The sequence below is a fragment of the Rhinolophus sinicus genome, linkage group LG11 (assembly GCF_036562045.2).
Source record: "Rhinolophus sinicus isolate RSC01 linkage group LG11, ASM3656204v1, whole genome shotgun sequence".
Taxonomy (NCBI): domain Eukaryota; kingdom Metazoa; phylum Chordata; class Mammalia; order Chiroptera; family Rhinolophidae; genus Rhinolophus; species Rhinolophus sinicus.
The window spans coordinates 20068287-20084064 of record NC_133760.1 but is presented as its reverse complement, the minus strand read 5'-3'; positions in this window follow the sequence as shown (position 1 = coordinate 20084064).

Here is a 15778-nt window from a genome sequence, read left to right as displayed (position 1 = left end):
CTGTTCACTTTGCATATGTCTGGAGGTTTTCATAATGAAGAGCCTTTTTTTAAAAAAGCATATATAAAAGCAAAGTCTTTAGAGTCAGCTAAACACAGGTTCAAATGTCAGACCCCAGCCCTGTTGTGTGACCTTGGGCAGGTCACTTGACCTCTCTGGCCATCAGTCTTCTCCCCTATTAGTGGGATCATGACACTATCTACTTGCCTTGTTCTTAGGAGAAGTCCCTGGTATGAGGGCAAAAGGACAGGGCATGGGCCAGAAAGCCCTGCTATTCCTTGCACGTGGGCTCAGGGTGGTGATGGCTCCCCCGTGGCTGGTCCCAGGCGCCTCCCATGCTGTGCTGGTGGCCAGCCCCCTCCCCACACTTCTCTGTGTCTGGTGCTCCCTGCAGGAGCACTGAGTAATGTATAGACATAACTTAGCTTCTTCCTCCTGCGATAGCTTTGTGTTGGGCATGCCACATTCCCTGACTTCCCACATGGTGGTTCTGACCAGTCCCCTGAGCTCTATGGGTCATTACATGGCTCTTCCTATGTGTTGGGGGGGGGTGTCCTGTGCCCCTGCTCTGTGCGGCACAACTGTTCCTGCACACAACCAAATCCTCTTACAGTCTTGGACCTGTCACCCTTGGGGGCTGCACCGCACTGGATAGTGTCTCCCAAATGCACATCTACCCAGAACCTCAAAAAGTGACCTGATTTGGAAATGGGGTCTTTGCAGATAAGATTAGCTGAGCTGAGTCATACTGGATACTGGAGTAGGATGAGCTTTAATCCATTGACTGGGGTCCTTATAGAAGAGGAAGCAGACACACACACACACACACACACACACACACACACACACACACACACACAGGAAAGCCGGCCATGTGACAGCAGGGGCAGAAACGGCAGGGATGCAGCCACAAGCCAAGCAGCACCAGTATTAGAGGAGCACCAGGAGCTGGAAGAGACAGCAAGGACCCTCCCCTAGGGCTCTCAGCGGGAGAGCGGCCCTGCTGACACCTCAGTTTTGGACTCTGGCCTCCAGAACTGGGAGAGGATAAGTCTGTTGTTTTAAGCCACCTAGTCAGTGGCAGTTTGCTATGGCAGCCCCAGGGCACTCACGCTGGGTGCAGGGAGAGCAGACTGCCCACAGCTCCACGATGCTCTTGCTGCGTTTCACACTCTCCCTGCAGGGGTGGGCCGACCTGCAGTTTCTCTGGGACCTCTCACTTCACCTCAGTCCCCTGTCCTCTCCTCTCCTCTCCAGCTCCCCTCCAATGCCACAGCTCCCTGCAGCCCACCCGTCCCCTGCACCCACTTACCAGGAACACTCCACTGGGCTTCCTCTTGTCTTTCATCAAGGGCGGTGTTCTAACTTCCAGACTGAAAGGCCAGCTCCTGGAGAGAAAGGACTGTGCCTTATACTCTTGATTACCCCGTTGGTTAATTCCCTCACTCACAAGCCTTGCTGAGTCTCCTCTGCGTCAAGAAGTGCCACTGTCGAGGAGACGCCCTCCCACTGCGGGGGTTTCTGGATCCCACCCCTGGCACCTTCTCAGGTCCTTGGTCCCACAAGCATCTCTGCTCTGTCTCTTTGTCCCTACGAGCTCCTCCCATCAGCTTCAACACAAGCATCCTCTCCTTAGGGAGAAATTCTCCCCAAACAATTTCCTTATTCCTCTTCCTCTGACTCCCTTTCTCACAAGAACTTTGCAAACAAGTGGCCTTTCCTCGCTCGCCATTCCCTCCCCTCCCACTCGCCGTTCCAGCCACTGCCTCTGAGGTCACCAAGACATCTCCAGTCACCAAATCCAATGTCCTTTCTCAGTCCTGCCCCCAGCCCCTAGCATTTAGGCCAATCACACCTTCCTGAGCCCTCTCTTCCTTCTCCCCCAGGGGGTGGAGGCGCTGGCCCCTTCCCATCACAACTCCCCAGGCCTCTGCACATGCCCACTGCCCACTGGACAGCCTGCCAGGACCCTTCTCACGCCCTGAAAATTCAAAGTGGATTTTAGCATGTCTGAAGGGCCCCAACTGACTCAGCTCCATTTCCCCTCACCTCGCTGCTTTATATCTCTGATTGAGCCAGAGATAGAGGAGTCGTTCTGATACCATGTATTTTTCACTTTCTGCACATTTGGAGAAAAGCTCTAATGTGACCCCTAGCCTTGATACTATGATGTCTCTCTCGCGCTCTCCCTTCTTCTCTCCTTCCCTCTTTCCCACTTCATTAACTACTCAAACAGGAAATTCCCATTATAATAATAATAATACTGGGCCACATCTACTGGGCCAGCCTTGTCACAGGCAGCTCGGAACCCTGTTCGTCTGTTTTCTCATTCACCCTTCACACTCGGAAGCCATACTAGGCACCTTCTCTTAGCAAAGAGTGGTGGTTTCTTTTTTTCTTTTTTTTTGTGGAAGTTGGAAACCAGCAGAAAAACATAATTTGAGACAGGAAATTTCCCTTTAAAATGTAATCTTTTCCGTTAACCAACTGCAATGGTCAGTTTTCGGCGTCAACTCAGCTGGGCTATAGTACCGATCATTTCATCCAACACAAACCTGGGTTGCTGTGACGGTATCTGGTAGCAGTGGTCACATCTACAATCAGTTGACTTTAAGTAAAGGAAGTGACCCTCGACAATGGGGATGGGTCTCACCCAGTCACCGGAGGAAACTGAGGTTTCCTAGAGGAAGAAATTTTGCTTCAAAACTGCAGGGTCACCTCCTACCTGAGTTTCCAGCCCACCCTGTGGATTTCGGACTTGCCGGCCTCCACAATCGCATGAGCCAATTCTTTAAAGTAAATCTCCTCAGGTATCGCATTGGTTCTGTTTCTTTGGAGACTCCAACTCCTTCAGGACAAGGAAAAACTGCAAAGCTTTTTCAGGTTTCTGCCCCTCAGAGGGTGGGTTTGGTATTATAGGCAATGGACACCAGAGGGCAGCAGAGACCTGCTAATGGGGAATTCGATGGTGGAGGGAAAAGTGGGCTGGGTGAGCCCCAGGAAACACACCAGGGGAAGCACATCCCAGAAAAAAGACTCTTCACCCAGGATGGGAGAAAAAGCAGCGAGTGGGAGAGAGAGGGCAATGGTTTAATTCACATCTTAGAAACTTTAAGAAATTTTAATAAATGCAAAACACCTTCTCGTAGGGCCCGACGGAGACATCTTGTGGTTAGAGAGAGAAAGGCTAAGAGACAGGCTGGGCCTGCAGAGGCTGGGGGCGGGGAGAGAGAGGCCCCCTCCCGGCCGCCTCCCCCACCCCAGACCCCTTCAAAGCCCTAGGCTGCAGGAGTGAGCGTGCAGGTCTGTGTCCTTGAGAAAAATTGCGTGAACCTCAGGGCACCCTCTGTGTAGAATACATAGGCTTTCTCATTCTCTTTCCTATAAGTGAATTTTTTGCTGAACCGCATGAGAGAGGGTTGCAGACATTCTGACCCTTTACCCAAACTCCAGCGAGCACCTCAGAAGAGGAAGACATCCTCCTGCAAGGCCTAATGTGACCACCCAGGAACTTAACACGGATGCAGGGCTGACATCTCATAACAGGAGAACTCCTTTACCCAAATCCCTGAATGTTAGCATTTTACTGTTTGTTTTATCATTCTCTCTCTCTCTCCCTTTCCTTCTCTATGTGTATTTTATCCTCTGAGCAAGTGGCAGAGGCCATGCCCCTGTACCCAAGTATTTCATATGCTTCCTTCGAGTGGGACCAGCTTCTTACACAGCCACACTATACAGATCAAATTGGACAATTAACACTGTTACGTATTACTGGGTTCTATGACCTAATCTACAGACTTTATTTAGATTTCACACTTGCCCCAATCATATCATTTTAGTCAATAAGCAGTTTTCTCCTGGTCCAGGACCCAGGCCAGGATTACCTGCTGTCTTTAGCGGGCGCAGTGCTGACATTTTTGTAGACTCCGGGCCAGTTGCTTTGGGGACTATCGCTCCATTTAGGCGCCATTATGTTTCCTGGGACACTGATTCAGGTTAAACACTTAGCCTGGAGCCCCCAGAGGTGGTCCTGGGTCCTCCTGTGTTACGACAGTCTTCCCTGGAAGACTTGCTTTTTCCCAGGTTAATCACACATGCACACCCCCGCAGGTCCAGCCCTGTCCCCCACCCCCCGAAAAGCATCATCTTTGGGCCCAGTCATCGTCCGTCCACCATTAGGTGTTTGCTGAGCGTCTCCTCCACCCTGGTCGTGGGCTGCTGCGGGGATACAGCCCTCCACAGGCGGACAGGTCCCTGCCTCATGGAGCTTCCTGCCCAGGGGACTGAGTCCAGGTTCCCTACTTCTAGCTGGGCCCTGGGGCAGGCCGGGACTCCTCTCTGAGCCTTGGTTTCCTCACCTGTGAAGTGGGGACAGTAATCATCCACCCTGATAGCGTCACCTCAGGGAGGAAGTGAGATGGTGCTGGGAGGGGCCCCATAGTACCCCTGGGTAGGATGGAGGCGTAGGGGCCAATTGGCAGATGGCCTGCCAGTGCCCGGGAGGACCCCCAGCTCCATGTGGGTCTGACCACCCTGGACTCAGGGAGCTCTTCCCTCCCGGGATCCAAGGCTCTGACATTTTTAATGCAGCCAAAGATTGAGCTAGCTTTTCTTTTAACAGCACATCACACTGTACTGACATTTCAGACTGCACGAAGCCAGCAGGCTGGTACATGAACTCAGGAAGGGGCTCATCCCAGGGCTGCTACAGAATCCACAATCAGTCCCAACATCTTTCTGATTCTGAGTCCAGCTTAGGGCATATGCTGAGAGGACCCAGCTGGGTCTGTTGGTGAAACCAATGGGATAGTCCGGCCCTAGGAAATAGCTCTGTCCTAGATGGGCTGCACTGGAGGGGCAGCTCAGGGAGGGGTGTGGCTGCAGAGGCAGGTCAAGCAAGCATAGGCAGGGGGTGCTTTCCCAACCTCAGGCCTTGAATTGGCAAAGAGTACTCAAGAACCAAGTAGAGTGTCTCCATTCCACAGGATGGGAAGCCCCAGAAGGCAGGGGGTCTCCTTCTCCAGGCCCCTCCCACCCTCAGACTCTGCTTCCTGCTCTGACTCTGACCCCCAGGACATGAAGTAATAAATGTGTGTTGTTCTAAGCCACCAAGTTTAGGTTCATGTGCTACAACAGCCACAGGAAACTCCTTTTTAATTCAAAGCATGGTCATTCACCCCATCTCTGGGGCTGACCCAAGAGGACACAGAAATAATTCAAATCCTGGGGGCCCAGCCCTCCCTCACTGGCCTATCCCACCTCCCCCCTCCTGGGCACTGGACCTAAGCTCCAGACCACTCCCCTGGTGTGTTCTTGGGTGACCTTTGCTCCTGCTCTTCCCGTTGCCTGAGCCGCTGTTCTCAGCCCACAGACCCTCAGGAAGGAGCCAGAGTGCAGAGTCCAAACCCAGCTCTGCGGGGAGCCTTAGGGAGGCACCTACCCTCTCTGAGGTTGGTTTCCTCACCCGAGTAGTGAGAGGGAATGTGCGTGCGCCACTGGGGTCAGTATGTGGGGCCGTCTGTAAAATAATATCCATGAAGCTCTTTGTCACAGTGCCTGATGATGTCACTGCACCGCCAATCTGCTCTTCTTGTTCCCACCTTTAGGGCCATGTTCCAATGCTCCCTCCACCTGGGCTTTTTCCTCTGACCCTGGACAGCCCGTTGTATCCCATACACCAGGGTACAAGGTCTAAACACCTGTAAGGTATCCCCCTTATCCATGGGGATATGTTCCAAGACCCCCCAGGGGATGCTTGAAACTGAAGAGAGTACTGCACCCTGTGTACTATGTTTTTTCCTATACGTACAGACACTTCGAGAGCTTCTCTTTGGCATATCCCAATTGCCAGCATCACTACTCTTGCACTTTGGAGCCATTATTAAGGAAAATAAGGGTTACTTAGACACAAGTACCGCAATACTGAGACAGTCAATCTGATAACTGAGTAGGCTACTAAGTGACAGAAGAGTAGGTGGCATATACAGTATGGACACGTTGGACAAAGAGATGATTCACGTCCCAAGTAGGATGGAGTGGGATGGTGTGCGATTTCATCACGCTACTCAGAACAGCGCACAATTTAAAACTTATGCATTGTTTATTTTTGGACTTTTCCACTTAATATTTTTGGACCACGGTTGACTGTGGGTAACTGAAACCATGGGAAGTAGAACTGCAGATAAGGGGGAATTACTGTAACGACAGCACAGTTGCTCACATTTATTGGGCTCTGACTCTGTGCCAGGCGTTGGGCTAAGGGTTTTATACATACACACTGCTGAGCATCACAATTATTATTATGCATTATAATAATCTCACACATGACAGGTCCACTACAGCCCCTCTGCAAATGACTCATCCCCAACCAAAAGATGGTGTATTACTTAGGAATAATATTGGCCACAAGTAAAAGGAGACCCCAAGTGATCATGCTTTAAGAAGATGGAAATCTATTGCTGACTTGTGTGAGGCTCCCTGAGGTCAGGGCCCAGGTTTCTCCTATCTTCAGTTGGCTTCTATTGCCGGAGTTGCCTCATGGCCCAAAATGGTTGCTGAAACTCCAGCCATCACATCTACTGTGTTTCCCCGAAAATAAGACCTAACTGGAAAATAAGCCCTAGTATGATTTTTAAGGAGGGCATCCCCTGAACATAAGCCCTAATGCGTCTTTTGGAACAAAAACTAATATAAGACCTGGTCTTATTTTCAGGGAAACACGCTACCATGTAGTCAGTAAGAGGAATGGAGAGGCAAAGAAGGGAATGCCTCTTTCTTTACTTAAGTTGTGCTTACATGCCATTAGCCAGAACTTAGTCACACAGTCACCGCTAGCTGCAAGGGAGGCTAGACAATGTGGTCTAGGCTGTAGGGACCCATTTTGTCATGTTGTACATCCACCAACTCCCCATGGACTCAATTGGCACTCAGAGCCACTAAAGCTCCAGCCAAGGGCAGCTCAATGTAGACTCCCTCAATTTTTCCGGATGGGGGTCCAACATCAGGGATCTGAGGAACTTGGCAAACACCCCATGTTCCCTAGAACTCAGGGCTTATGACGAAGTACCAGTGACACACCTGATGCCCCATCATTCTCCAGGCCAGTGATAGCCTCAGATTCTTGGGCCTCGAGATCATGATTGTGGCATGACTGCCTGTCTGCCGTCTTGTCCAAACAATTAGAAAGGGTTCTCAGATTTCTTCAGATGAGCAGAAGAAAAGAAAGAAAAATATGTTATTCTTGGAAAACACAGGGATGATTTCAAAACCTGGTGATGCAGGAAGTTGGGAAAGGGTTGAAATAGTTGCTATCCTGGTTGACCAAACTGAGGAAAATCCAGGAGCACTGTTGGGGGAGAGCCCTGGAGAATGGTGAGGGTACCCTGGGTGGGAAGGGCTCAGGAGTCTTGGGGTCAAGTCCCTCCTTGGCCACTGCCTTCTGTGTGACCTTGGGCAGGTCTCTTCCCCTCTCTGAATCTCACATTCCTTTCTGTGTAATGAGAGGGTGGGACCAAGTGTCTCTATCTCTGCCACGGTAGAGGTCTATCCCATATCAAAGAACACCCTTCACTCTGACCCCTGTATAGCTTTCTGTTGAGCAGAAAATCCTCAGCGCACAGCTGAGCTCTGTCCAGGAAACCTCCAGTTCCTGGGAACCCAGCTTCAGTTTCCCATGAAGTGGCCTCTCTCTCTTCTGCTGGATTCCTGGCAGCACAAACATTTCCAGGCAACAGGAAAGCCTTGTTCTGTCCTAGGCAGAGAGGACAATTTCAGAACAATTAGCAGCCCCCAGGAGAAGAAAGGGAAGGATAATGGGGAAATTAAAACCCTAAGATGCATCTTACTTATACTTTTTTTCAAAAGCGTTTCCCTTCCCCCACCACTAGTTGTCGAGAATCCAGAAACATGGATAGAAAGTATGGAGGGAAAAACCTATAATCCACATCCAGAGATATCCATGAGTGACATTTGGGTATTTTCTTTATGATCTCTTTGGTAAATAATTTTTATGATTTTGTAATTTCTACATATCACAAGCATCCCCATGTTTTTTCTTATAAACTCTGCATTGGTATCATTTTTATTTTTTTCCCACCCATTTACTAGAAAGATTTCAAATATATAGAACGATGGGGAAAAAAGAGGACAATATAATTTGTATACCCACCACCTAGATTCAACTATTGTTAATTAATCTCATTTTTAATGCCTGTGTAATGTCCATGAGAGTCCATGTCCTTGGATGTGGTCGATAACTGAACAAGTATTTATTAAGAATCTACTCTGTGCCCAGCAGTCTCCTAGGCACTTGGGCCACATCTGGGAACAAATGGTCCTGCATTTGCCAAGTGGACATGCTACGGCAGGATGCATCAAGATGCAAAGAGCCAATAGCCAGTGGGCGAAGGGAAATTTTTAACAGTGCAGAAGCCATACCATTAGCCTTCCTGGGAGCTCAGGGCACCTTAGGGCGAGGCGAAAGGTATCCACAAGGATTTTGGGCCAATTGGTTTGGGGCCCACTTCCTCAGTAGGATGGAATCGCCAGGACATCCCCTAGCCAATGGGAAATCAGCTCAGAGCGGTCCGAGGCTTTCCCCTGCCATGTCTCCATAACACCCACCGGCCCTGGGTGCTGCGTGGGTCACCACCACAGGGGAGCCCAGCCCAGCAGTCCCCAAATACCAACCACACACCAAAGCAGGCCTAATTGGCTTTTCCACAGCCCAAAGCAAACAAACAAGAAAGAATATGGGAAATGCAAACGTGTACTCACAAAGCAGGGCTGATCCCATGTAAAAAATATTCCAAGATCACTGATTTCTTTTGCTTTTGGTGGTCCCTTATCTCCTGTTTGGTATAAAATAGCAGTGGTTGTAAATGGTGTTTTAAAGCTCATCCTTATTTGGCAAAACAAGAAGTTGGCCACCCTATGTCGGTCCCCAAAACTGAGGAAAAAAGAGAATTAATAACCCAAGACATCTAAAAGCTGAAACCTCCATCTGGTTCATCTCATGCGCTCACAGAAGACGGAACAGGCCGACGTCTACATCATGGCACGGTGACCCCCACTGCTTCCTAATCCGAGGCTCAAGTTTCTTCCCATCTGGCCTGTCCCAGTGTCCACAGGCCCCAGGCCTTGAGGTGTGGGGCAGGATCACCCGGGAGACAGGTGAGCCCTCGTGGTCAGTGCAAGAAAGGGGAAAACAACACTCAGGGCAGCCAGGGATATGGTCATGGGTACTTTATCCTAGTTCTCCAAAGAGGAAACTGAAGCATGAAACAGTTTGTGTTCTACGCCAGACAAGATCAGAGCTGAGTGGGAAAGCCCGTGCCTTCCCTCTACACCGCATCCTGAGTTCACCCATCAGGAAAATTTTAAATAATAATCTGGAAGAAACAAATGCAGTCTCGACAACTTTTTTATTAGGCTAAGTCAGAAACATTTTTAAAAAGCCCCCCAAACAACTGAGGTCTCTGTCTCACAGCATTTATTCAAAGAAAGAATCCTGTAACAGAGAGAGAGAGAGAGAGAGAGAGAGAGAGAGAGAGAGAGAGAGAGACAGAACTCACCAGCTGCTGACTCACACTGACATATGCTAAACACTCTGGGTCCTTAATTGTGCTCCTCTGTTTTGAACTCCTGATAACATTGACCTAGGTCCTCACAGGCCCCCAGCCCCCTCTTTGAGGACAGCCATAGCCAAACTGCTTGGCTCGGATCCCAAGTCCTCCACGTCCCAGCTGTGCAACTGTGGACCAGTTCTGACCTGCTGTAGGCCTGTTTCCTCATCTGTGAAATGGGAATAGTAAGACAGCCTCTTTCCTCATAGGAGGAATAAAGAAGAACACAGCACTTTGACAGGGTCTGGCGCCTAATAAGTGCTCCGTAAGTGATGGCTGCTTTTATTCCTGGTCCTGGAGCAGGGGGACTAGCTGGCTGGGCTTAGGTTCAGGAGCTCTCTGGCAGAGAGGAGAGGACGGGGAGCATGAGCAAGGAAAGTGGGAAGGCACCCAAGATCAACTCCGCTAACTTCAGGGTTTGGCTGAAGCCCGGCCACCGTCCAAGCGGCCTCTGTCAGAGGGAACAAAGGGTGACCTCCCCACTGGCTCCCTGATTCCACAGGGACACTTCACAGCATCATCCTCAGGGCTGTGCAGGACTTTTTTCTTTAAACAATAAGTGCTGAGCTCTCGTGTTTCCTCTCTCAGAGGGCGGCATCGGCACATCCGCCCTGATGAATTGACGGCCCGCCACTTTTGGCTGAGATGACCACCTCGGAGGCCAAGTCGCGGCGGCTGGGCCCAGCCAGGCCAGGGCGCCGTCCAGGAGGGAAACTGCAGCCCTGGGGCCCGGCAAAGTCATCCATGCCCCACGCCCCCGAGACAAGTCCCTCCCAGGCCTGAAGTGACAAGTTGTCGGAGGAGAACTTAATGAGAACTTGGAAATTTCCACAGAATGCCAATTTGGATATGGTTCTTTGGACTGCTAAACAATAAAAAAATCTTTAGAACTCAAAGCAAGATGCAATGAGGATTTGTGTTCACATGTGGATGCTTTAGAATTGTCACAATGCCATTCATTCATTCACCACAATTTTTATTGAGCAACTGCTCCGGACTGGGCCCTACGGGACCATAGTGGACAAGACAGGTGGGCGCCCTGACTTCCTGGAGTCTCAGTCTAGAGGGAGCCCCCAATTAAATAAGAGCCCATCAGTTCTATATTCAGAAGATCTGGTAGAAGAGAGAGATAGGAGCAGAGAGAAGCCGCGTCACCCCCACCAGGATGGCTAGACTCAAATAATGGACAATAACAAGCCTTGGTGAGAGAAATCAACCCGTGTGCACTGCTGGTGGGAATGTAAAATGGGGCAGCCGTTATGGAAAACAGCCTGGCCGTTCCTCAAAAGGTTAAACATAGAGTCCCCATGCGACCTAGTCATTCCACTCCTAGATGTCTACCCAAGGGAACTGAAAATGTCCACACAAAAACTTGTACACGAATGTTCATAGCAGCCCTATTCACAACAGCCAAAAAGTGGAAACACCCCAAATGTCCATCAACAGATGAGTGGAGACACGAATTGTGGTCTAGCCGTACGATGGAATATTACTCAGCTGTAAAAAGAAATAAAGCACTGACACAGGTTACAACATGGGCAAACCTTGAAAACCTCCTACTAAGTGAAAGAAGCCAGTCACGAGAGACCCATATGGTATATGATTCTGCGTATACGAAATGTCAAGCATAGGAAAATTCAGAGACAGAAAGTAGATTAGCGGTTGCCAGGAGCTGGGGGAGGGAAAATGAGGATGACACTGAAGAATACGGGGGTTTCTTCTGGGAGTGATGAGAATGTTCTGGGATTATATGCTGGTGATGGCTGTGCACCCTTGTGAATATATTAAAAACTGTCAAATTGCACACTTTAAAATTGCGAATTTTATAACGTATGAATTACTTCTCAGTATTTTTAAAAAAGCAGCGAGAAGGAATAGGAAATGGGGGCTTTCTTTTTTTGTATTTTATTTTTAAGATTTTTTAATTAAAATATAACTAACATACAATATACTAGTCTTAGCTGTACACCACAGTTATTCAACATTTATAGACCTAAAGAAGTGATCACCATGATAAGTCCAGCAACCATCTGACACCGTACCATGCTGTCACAATATTATTGACTATATTCCCTGTGCTGTACATTACATCCCCGTGCCTTATTTGTTTTATACCTGTAAATTTGGAGCTCTATTCCCCTTCACCTTCCCCCCCTTTTAAAATTTTTCATTTGCAGTTGACATTCAATATATTAATTTTAGGTGTGCAGCATAGTGGTTAGACATTTATATAATTTAAGAAGTGATCCCCCTGACTAGTCTAGTACCCACCTGGCACTATATATAGTTATTACCATATCATTGACTATATTCCCTGTGTTTTACCTTATATCCCCATGACTATATTGTAATTACCAATTTGTACTTCTTAATCCCTTCACCTTTGTCAACCTGTCCCCCAAACCCCCTTCCATCTATCACCCTGATAAATCCAGTACACATCTGACCCCATACGTAGTTATTGCAATGTTATTGACTATATTCCTTCTGCTATACCCTACATCCTCATGACTACTGTGTAACAACCAATGTGTACTTCGTAATGCCTTCCCTTTTTCTACCCATTCCCAACCCCCCTCCTGTCTGGCAACCATGAAATTGTTCTCTGTATCTATGAGTTTGTTTTGTTTATTTTCTTTAGATTTCATGTATAAGTGAAATCACATGGCATCTGTCTTTCTCTGTCTGACACTCCACTCAGCACAATCCCCTCCAGGTCCATCCATGCCGCTGTAGACGGCAAGAACCCACCCCCTTCCATGGCGGAGCAAGGTTCCATTGTATATATGTACCACCTCCTCTTTATCCATTCTCCAAACACCCAGGCAGCCTCCACATCTTGGCCATTGTAAACAACGCTGCAATGAACGTACGGATACACACGTACCCCTGAGGTAATAATGTTTGGGTTTCTTCAGATAAATACTCTGAAGTAGGATTACTGAGTCCTGTATTATCTCTTGTTATAGCCTTTGTTTTCAAGTCTATTTTATCTGGGATAAGTATTGTTATCACAACTTTTTTTCAGTTTTGTTTGTTTGTTTCCATTTTCAAGAAATATCTTTTTCCCATCTCTTTACTTTCAATCTGTGTGAGTTTTCTGATCTGAAGTAGGTCTCCTGTAGGCAGCATGTGTACGGGTTTTGTTTTCTTATCCATTCAGCCACTCTATCTTTTGATTGCAGCGTTTAATCCATTTACATTTAAAGTAATTGTTGATGGATATGTAGTTATTGCCATTTTATTATTCATATTTTTTATTTAATTTTTGTCTTAAAGAAGTCTCTCTAACGTTCCTTGTCATACTGGTTTGGTGGTGAGGAAGTCCTTTAGCCTTTTCTTGTCTCGGAAGCTCTTTATATGGCCTTCAATTCTAAATGATAGCCTTGCTGGGTAGAGTCGTCTTGGGTGTAGAGCCTTCCTTTTCATAACTTTGAGTATTTTGTGCCAATCCCTTCTGGCCTGCAAAGTTTCTGTTCAACAAAGATAGGCGTGTTAGAATCGGCAGGGAAGTTGAGATGGACACCTCTTTGCTGCTCTAAATGCCATCCAAATCCTTCTACCCTTCAAAACCAGCCTTTGCTGGACCCTCTCAGTTTAAATGTATAGCCTTTTAATGAAAGGGAACAGAGACGGTAGCCAGGTGCTGTTGGGCAGGTTGTTCACTGGGCAAGCAGCATTTATTGAATATTTACTATATGCCAAAAACTGTAGCATGCTTTAACTACAATGAACTTTGTTTACGCTTCACACTCACCCTTTGGTAAGAGTTATTTTCCTCAGGTTAGGGAGGCAGGAGCCTTGGGAAGTTTCACGATTCCCCCAATTCACACTCCTTTTACAGCTGTGTTGGGAAGGATGCAACTCTGCCAGGAACCTGGACTTCCTACAAAGCAGGCCCTGTCTGACCAGGGGGAGGGGCTGGAAGTTCTCCACCCCAGGGAGTCCCATACCCAAGAGGCCTGTGGCCTGGCTCTAGCTGGGCCTTAGCTTTAGGAAGCATAGTGGTTAGACACTCGGGCCAGGGGTCAACAGGACCTGGCTCTATTCTTCTGCAAGTAGTCTAATGTCTCTGGACCTCAATTTCCTCATCTGTAAAATGGGCAGTAACAATATCCTAGCGTTGCTGCAAGGATTAACACATGCAAAGCATTTAACGCATGCAGAGAAACCCCTAGTCCACGGTAATGTTCAGAACCATGTGTTGGTTGCTTTTTCCCACCAATCCATGAGGGCAAGGGGCTCAGCTGACTCGTTCACAGCAGTAGCTAGTGCTACTTCCTGACAATAGTAAGCACACATTCATATTTTTTTAACCAATGAATGAATGGATAAGTGCTACTTAGTTCCAAGGACTGGCCCAAGACTGCAGAATGGGCCTCCAGAAGTCCCCAGACCTGTCCCGGCAGAGGTCAGATTCTCCGTGGGTGGTCCTGTACTGGCGTTGAGCAGCACAAAGCCCAGAAAACTCAGCTGGGGAGGAGAGGTGAGGGGGTGGGGAGGTGTCTTGGCCTCTCCAGCACCATGACCTTCCCCACCTGGCCCTGTCTGTCTCACCAGCTGAGGGCCGGCTGGCTTGTCTTTCGCGTGGAGAGGGGCACCTTCTCCGTCTGCACAGCCTCACAGGGACTTTCCTCTCCAGCTCTCAAGTTACATTCCATTCACAAAAACCAGATCTTAAGATGTGTGAGCACGTTCTGAGGAAAAATGTGTGAGCACATCAGAAAGAAAAAAGTGAGGTGGAAAAATATGGTCAGAGAATGAGTGAGCTGGGATTGGGGCACAGGAAATGGCTACACCCACCCCCTTTCCCCCCACCCCCACACTTGCCAGCTGAGGGAGCCTTTCCATCTGCTGCGTAGGCTTCCAGTCTTGGGGCTGCCTGCTCTGTGGAAGGGCTGCGGGGCTGAGCCATGGAGGCAAAGAAATTTAGAGGGGGAGACTCTAATTACCCACTACTCCATTCTGTCCTCTCTATCAGGGCTGCTGGGTACTGTTGGGCAGGTTGTGCACTCTGCAAGAGTCACTACGTGGCACCATCCAACAAGCCATGTGCCTTGACTAGGGGCTCCATCACCCAGCTGGAGCAGTTTTCGTCACACAAAGGCACGGCATGAGCTGGTGGTCCTGGTTTCTATATCTTTATTTATAATATGCCTAAAACAGAAGTTTGCTCAGTGTGACCCCCTCACTCTGAGAATTCCATGGCTCCCACTGACCTACAGGAAAAAATAATAATAATAATAATAATAGTAGTAGTACTAGTAGTGGTAGTAGTAGTACTCATGTTTCCTAACCAGTCACTGTGCCTAGACTAAGGGATTTTGTGTACTATACCGCTTCCCCTATCATACACCATCTTTATTTTATAAAACATAACATGTATACAGAAAACTGCATGAAACATGTATGTGTTGTTTTATAAATCACACTTTTAACCATCCCAGAAGCCCCATGAGATAGCACTCTTACCAACCCATTCTCCAGATGAGGAAACCGAGATGCAGAGAGGGCAAGTTGCAGGCCTGAGATCAAACAGTGAGTGGTAGAGGCAGAATTTGAACCCAGGCCCCTGGCTGCATAAACCCACAGGGGTCCTGTGCTGCCTCATCTCAGCGAATCCTCACAACCTTGCTAGGGGCTTCTCTCATTTTCCCCATTTTCCAGGTGAGATACTGAAATCAGAGAGAGCAACCGCTTGTCCAGGGCTCCGGGGGGAGGATGCCACACTTACACCATGCACTGTGCCCGTGTATGTAGAAGGTGCTGAGTACATACCTGTTTGAGTGAGGATTGCAGGTACATAAAGCATACCAGTAGCCCTGCCCCTCCCCAGGCAGTTTTGGGAGAAACAGCTGGAACTCCATTCTGGGTGAGGCCTAGTCTACCCTGAGCCTGATTCCCCTCCATTGCTTCCCCCCCAGTTTCCTTTGTACCCAGGAGAGGCTTGTTTGGGTGCAGAGTCCCTAGGCTACCGGCCTTTCCCTCCCACTAGATGGCCATTCGTAGGAATGGGAGCCTCACCTGCCACATCCCTTCACCCCACCGTGCTTTGCACACAGTAGGACCTAAACAGAATGGAATTCCAAACATTGTGGTAGTTTCTGACACTGGAAGAGCCAGTGTTCAGAGCCCACTCCCTGGCCTTGCCACCT